A 5,821-nucleotide genomic window follows, 5' to 3' on the forward strand; every position below is an offset into this window, starting at 1 on the left:
ATTGTGCTACGGGAGCAATAAAACCCCATAGAAATCATTTTTAAAATACCAAAATGATTTCAAATTTATTTTTCTCCGATTTTCTAATGTAGGGACCCATTTATCCTATTTTCCATATATTTTATTTTTGGAGAAAAATAATTTCAATAAAGCCCTAATAACTCCAAATTGAAAATAATTTCAAAGGGACTTTAAATTTGATTCTTTTTAACTTCCAAATCATATTTCATATGATTTGAAGAAGTCATTTTATCTTCTCTCATGAAAATCATTGAGTTGCATAAAGTTTCTAAACTAAAAATATTTCCAAATGAAATTCAATCTTTTCAAAACCCTTTTCATTTATAATGGAAGAAGTCATGTCATCTTCTCTCTAGGGTTTTGTATTTGAAAAGAATTTGAATTCATGGAGATCATAAATGCAAGGTGAAAGTTTGGGAAAGTCATTTCATCCCTCTCATTTAACTTTCAAAAAGTTTCAAATTTCAGTCAATTTCACACAAACAACCACACCACAATCAAACAAACAATCAAAACTATTTATTTAATATACCATTATAAAATTGAGAATTTTGGGATGTTACAAACCTACCTCCCTTAAAATGAATCTCGCCCTCGAGATTCAGAGAGGCTAGCAAGAATTAGGTTGGGTTCGGGGGTCTCCTCAAAATCCATTGATCGTCACAGAGGGTCTAGGGTGCTACCACCCTTGGAAACTTTGGTTACGGTTCAATCAAAACTCATATACTACATCCTTATTGTTGACAGTGTCGATCTTCTCAGATCTTCAGGATAATTCCTCCTCTGGGCTCTTCCGATAGTGGCATAAGCTTTTTCCCCAATTCTTCTGTCCTTTTATCTTGGTATGATTCTTCCGAGACTTGATCTTCTTAGCTGATAGGTCTGGCGCCAATACTAAACAACTGTCGATATCTCATGGCGGTCATTACAACAGGACAGAGCTTTTGTAACACGGTGTTATGTTACTACAGGCCCAAAATAGTGTTACTAAGCCAGGTAGTAACACATTCTGAAATGTGTTCCATTAGACCATGTTACTAAATGGTGTCCACTGTCACATATAGTAATTGTTACAATATATTAAAAATTATGTTACAGTTACATTATAGTAACATGCATATTATGTGTTATGAAACGCGCTGGTAACACATTTTTGAAACTACAGTAACACCTGCAGTAACATATTTTCGTAGATGTAGAACATTGTGGTAACATATTTTCGTAGCTATAGTAACACAACTTGTAACATATTATCCAAATATCATAACACTATAATCTATAGTTGTCAACTACACTAGTAACATATTTTGTAACTATAGTAACACCATTAGTAACACTACTAGTACGGCAACATAATTAATGTATTTCTTTTAATTATTAACCACAAAATTAGGTAACCATTTTTATGTAATATATATTTATTTAATATAAAATTGATGCAATTGCTTAAATAGTTTATTATTTTACTATGATGCTTGGCACCACAAAAAGGAGAGAAATTGAAGCACGACACATACACAAATAAAAAACATCAATATATTTATTATAAATATACAAGAGTGTAGGATACATATGCATTACAATTAAAAAAAATACCAATATATTGGTGCAACAACATATCATTCATATCAATTTGACTATAGAGAACACAACTATGGAAAATATTACACCATAGCATTTGCATCAATTCGACCAAGGAAAGAGTTCTTGCGAATGGTATTACAATTTTCAATCTATCACTGTAAACTACAAACTACATGTATTGCTAAGTAAAATCTTCTATTTTTATTTGCTGCTTGATCCCACCGGAGAATTCAACTGCAACTCAATTATCCTTCTTTTGAATCTGTAAAAGAAAATTAGACCTTACAGTTATGTGATTAAATGTATACAAATATAATTTTGGAATATGAAAGAAAATACTTTTAACTTACAAAAGCTGAAGTCCATGCAATTAACTATGCTGAAGCACAAGCATCAGCAATTATTTTGCAGTCAGAAACCCTTGCTAACTCATTATCCAGAATAGGTTCATCCATGTAAAAGTTATAAAGAATATATCACACTCTATAGGAATAATCAGCGAGCATGTCCAGATGACTACATAAACATATACCTAGAAACCAGTAGCCATCATTACAATCTACTGCTGAAATGATCTTACATCAAATGTTGTACGGCCTGTAGAACCCTTACCATAATAAGCACTATGTATTACACCTACATTCCCTCTCAGTAAGGTAGATATCCATATTGCTCTTCACAATCTCTACTACCAAATCTGGGACGCCATCTTCTCCAACACTGCCTCTGCATTAATTCATGGAATGACATGAGTACGTAAGTATATCGAGTAGAAGAGTAAACTTATCAAAGGAACTCAAAGTAATGATACAACTTTCTGCAAGATACTTATGTTCCTGAGAGGTGTATGCACTAGGCTAGCCTGAATCTATGATACTTGCATATTTGAAAGATATGTGCTAGGCTACACTGAATCTGTGATACTAACATTCCTGAAATATATGTGCTAGGCTAGACCGAATCTGTGGCAAATTACTATCACTAGACGAACTAGAAAGACACATACAACGATGATTTGCGCTAAATCAATTGCGTGCCCAACTAATTTAATTCTAAAATTGCTAATTGACTGGGAACAACAAGCAGCCAAGCAGAAATCATTCATGAGTATTGGGTAGAAAGCAGCAGCAGTGCTAGTATTCAATCAAGTGAGCAGCTAAACACAAGATCTGCAAGCCACCCACAGCAGACTCATTGTAAACCTGGGGAGAGCTCGCAAAAACTGCGTACAATACACCTAGTAAATTTCCATGAGATGCCACAAAAGCATGCACCCACGGTTTGATGTTCCAAGAGATGTCACAATATTCAGTCAGCTATCTTCAGGTAATGACAATGTCCACCGCAGGCCTTTCGGGCTTTTGGCATTATCCAATCTGGTCCTGCTTAACACGGAGAAGTACTAGTGTTATTAACAGAACAATAAGTTGAGAAATGCGTAGCTAGCTCATGCGTGTGAATCCTAGTTCTAAGCTGTCTGTCAGTGGACAGTCTGGCCAGGTGCCCTAATCGTGAATGGCATGCAGAACCTCGAAACAGATTTCCACTGGGCGTCCAGATAGCAACGACTGTGTATCGTACGCCCTAAATTAACAGCCAATATACAAAAGGGTCATTGTAGTTGTTGAACATAATGTGCATGTGTTCAGCAGGATTCAAATAATGTGTCCGTGGTTAGATAATCAGACGCCTGTTTACAGAACATGACATCTTAAAAGTGCAGGATGAACACAATCTAATTCATCAGTATGCGCGCATGTTTACAAAACATGACATCTTTAAAATTTATAGGATAATTCCACTTGATCCAGTGCATACAATATATTGTGATGCGGTCCACTAAGTTCACACCTCACAGCACAAGAAACTAGTACATAGTAGCAGAATACACACCCAAAAGTAACACTTACTCTCCAAATCACAAAGCAATAACATACAAATCTTGAGCAGTTCAACTACACAAGCCGGCGACTCAACGGATGAAAACAAAATCACAGAGATGAAGACATGAGAGGATGATGAGTTTGAGGTTACCTGCCGTCTGGAGGAGAGGATGCTGGGGAGAGCCGTCACCGGTCTAGTCCAGGCGGCGGAGGTGGTGTCGAGTCCAGCGGCAGTGACGGCATTGAGCCCATGCGGCGGCGGCAGCGGCGGCGGATGAGATATAGGAAAGGGTGGCGCGTCGTTCGCTGCTGCTGGAAGCACCTTCGTTCGTGCGACCCCCTGGTAGGTCTTCTATATGGGCCGAGGCTGTTTATAGGCCCAGCCATATCCCTAGCCTATCACGCACGTATCCCACTCGTGTCCTTGTGTTTTCCGGGGTTTTTTAATTAAAAATCATCGGAATTGTTAACGCCCACACGTGTGGGAGTTCATCACCCCGTCCACACGCAAGCATCTCCGTTGGCTTCGGTACGCACGAATCTTGGAGCAAACAGGCCGGTTTTCGGCGCCACGTAGGACGAGTCTCGTGTGCGGTGTGGGAGTGAGTTCGCCCGCACGGTGATTGCCATTCCGTGGTCAGCGGTTGCCACTAAGAGGCGTGCGGTAGAACCGCCATGCGCCCGCATGCCACGCTCCGACCGCGGTTGACGTCAAACACGTCGCACACCCCTCCATCATCTCCCTCACGGTTCCATTTACTCACCCGCGACGCATTTACTAGCACAACCCACTCGCACTTCAAACCACTGGAGGAGAAGGCGAGGGGAGAAGGCGACGGTGTTCGCGGCCGTCGGTGGTGCTCGCCGGAGTGGAGCGGCTTCGCCGGAACCCGTGCGGGTTGAAGGTAATGCTCGCTTCATCTCTCGCAACCCCTCCCTGCATTTTTCCCCTTTCCCTCCTGTTCGATTCCTAGATCGCTTCCTAGAGATTCTGGCGATTCGGCGGTGCGCCGGCGTTCCCGCTGGCGCCGTAGTTGTGTGCTAGCCGTTTTTTGGTGGGACTGGGCAGTTTTGTCGCCGCCGCGGCAGCGACATCGTCGGTGCGGTTATGCCTGTTCGGAGGCACGCACTAGTCTTGCGCATGGATTTGGGAGTTGTCCGCCGAGTTGTTTTGATGCGCATTGGTTCGAAATTTGGGTTTGCAGTTAGTTCGTGCGAGAATTTTGAGGGTGATTTTGAAGTCGAAGTAGTTGCCATTGAAACCTAGATCTAGTTAGTTTGGTTTTGAAACTGTAGAATGAGGCGAACTTGGCAGTATGACTGAACGTGAACAAATGTGTGGCAACTAAACTCCCTGAAGAAATGTGGTAGTTGCCATAAACGTGTTTTCCTTTGCGGCAACAGATTTCTGAAAATGACTGTCATAGTTGCCACATTCAAGCTTTCACATAGGGCAACTAATTTTATAGAATGACTATGATAGTTGCCACCCACACGCTCTTCTATGTGGCAAACTGAATTGTGCTGAATTTATATGATACAAACCACAAACATGCTTTTTGAATGTGGCAACTATGGCAGTATGACTGAACGTGAACAAATGTGTGGCAACTAAACTCCCTGAACAAATGTGGTAGTTGCCACAAACGTGTTTTCCTTTGCGGCAACAGATTTCTGAAAATGACTGTCATAGTTGCCACATTCAAGCTTTCACATAGGGCAACTAATTTTATTGAATGACTATGATAGTTGCCACACACACGCTCTTCCATGTGGCAAACTGAATTTTGCTGAATTTATATGATAGTAACCACAAACATGCTTTTTCATTGTGAGATCTAATTTTTTCTGAATTATTTGTGATAGTTTCCACACTTTGATAGTTGCCACAATCGGCAGTCAATGCATTTTTGGCATCCAGCAGCACTGGACGGAACTAATGTGCACATCGAGTGTGCGTGTTTGCCACTTGGATTGTATAATCATGTGGCAAATAGAATATGAACACAATGTATGTTGCCACAATGCATATATGACAGTGTGGCAAACTGACTGCATAATATGGCAACCACATTTGCGTACAAATTGTGCCAGATGCCATATCATGTCTGTTGCCACATCATGTCTGTTGCCATGTTACAGTCAGTACAATGTGGCATTTTCATTGTACTACGGACGCAAATTTTTCGTTTTGCCACAATGACTTTTGTGATATCTGAACACAATATGCATGTTTTCAGGTTATCGATTCAGATGTGGTTTCATTGCTTTTTTGTACTATACTGGGATAACATGGCAACTTCAACATTTTGTTTTCAAGTGCATTTACCAAC

General features: G+C 40.3%; 1 long non-coding RNA gene across 1 annotated transcript; it reads right to left on the reverse strand.

The window, feature by feature from the left end:
* Nucleotides 1-1,636: 1,636 nt before the first annotated feature.
* LOC123115877 (uncharacterized) lies at nucleotides 1,637-3,816 on the reverse strand. The gene is made up of 3 exons (XR_006456790.1): nucleotides 3,640-3,816; nucleotides 1,956-2,987; nucleotides 1,637-1,867 (listed from the first exon to the last, which is right to left on the reverse strand). It is a non-coding gene; the product is annotated as an uncharacterized lncRNA (long non-coding RNA).
* Between the last annotated feature and the right edge of the window lie 2,005 nt (nucleotides 3,817-5,821).

Source organism: Triticum aestivum, chromosome 5B, assembly GCF_018294505.1.
Source record: "Triticum aestivum cultivar Chinese Spring chromosome 5B, IWGSC CS RefSeq v2.1, whole genome shotgun sequence".
Taxonomy (NCBI): Eukaryota; Viridiplantae; Streptophyta; class Magnoliopsida; order Poales; family Poaceae; genus Triticum; species Triticum aestivum.